At 41.2% G+C, this 1,247-nt stretch overlaps 1 protein-coding gene across 1 annotated transcript in view; it reads right to left on the reverse strand.

The window, feature by feature from the left end:
• ARL14 (ADP ribosylation factor like GTPase 14) overlaps positions 1-1,247 on the reverse strand; it is a 59,410-nt gene that overhangs the window by 6,382 nt on the left and 51,781 nt on the right. The gene's annotated exons all lie outside the window — the stretch shown is intronic.

A 1,247-nucleotide genomic window follows, 5' to 3' on the forward strand; every position in this document is an offset into this window, starting at 1 on the left:
GGAATTGATGGAATATCAGTTGAGCTGTTTCAACAAAGGGATGCAGCACGGTAAGTACTCACTCTTCTATGCCAAGAAATTTGGAGGACAGCTACCTGGCCAACCGACTGGAAGAGATCCATATTTATGCCTATTCCCAAGAAAGGTGATCCAACTGAAGGCAAAAAGTATTGAACAACATCATTAATATCACACACAGTAAAATTTTGCTGAAGATCGTTCAAAAGTGGCTGCAGCAGTATATCGACAGGGAACTGCCAGAAATTCAGACAGGATTCGAAGAGGACGTGAAACCAGGGATATCATTGCTGATGTCAGATACCAGAAAGATGTTTACCTGTGTTTTATTGACTATGCAAAGGCATTCGACTGTGTGGATCGTAATAAATTATGGATAACATTGGGAAGAATGGGAATTCTAGAACACTTAATTGTGCTCATGAAGAATCTGTACATAGATCAAGACGCAGTTGTTGGAACAGAACAAGGGGATACTGCGTCTTTTAAAATCAGGGTTGTATCCTTTCACCATACCTATTCAATCTGTATGCTGAGCAAACAATCCGAGAAGCTGGACTATATGAAGAAAAACGGGGCATCAAGATTGGAGGAAGACTCATTAACAACCTGCGTTACGCAGATGACACAATCTTGCTTGCTGAAAGTGAAGAGGACTTGAAGCACTTACTGATGAAGATCAAAGACCATAGCCTTCAGTATGGATCACACCTCACAGATGAACAACTGAACCAATAAGCAACATCATGATAAACGGAGAAAAGATTGAAGTTGTCAAGGATTTCATTTACTTGGATCCACAATCAATGCCCATGGAAGCAGCAGTCAAGAAATCAAAAGATGCATTGAATTGGGCAAATCTGCTGCAAAAGACCTCTTTAAAGTGTTGAAAAGCAAAGATGTCACTTTGAAGACAAAAGTGCGCCTGACCCAAGCCATGGTATTTTCAATCGCATCATATGCACACGAAAGCTGGACAACGGATAAGGAAGAAGAATTGACGGTGTTGGTGAAGAATACTGACTATACCATGGACTGCCAAAAGAACGAAAAAAATCTGCCTTGGAAGAAGTACAAACAGAATGCTCCTTAGAAGCAAGGATGGCAAGACTACGTCTTACATACCTTGGACATGTTGTCAGGAGGGATCAGTCCCTGGAGAAGGACATCATGCTTGGTAAAGTACAGGGTCAGCGAAAAAGAGGAAAACCGTCAACAAGATAGATTGA

The sequence above is a fragment of the Trichechus manatus genome, unplaced genomic scaffold (assembly GCF_000243295.1).
Source record: "Trichechus manatus latirostris isolate Lorelei unplaced genomic scaffold, TriManLat1.0 scaffold00062, whole genome shotgun sequence".
NCBI classification, from domain to species: Eukaryota; Metazoa; Chordata; class Mammalia; order Sirenia; family Trichechidae; genus Trichechus; species Trichechus manatus.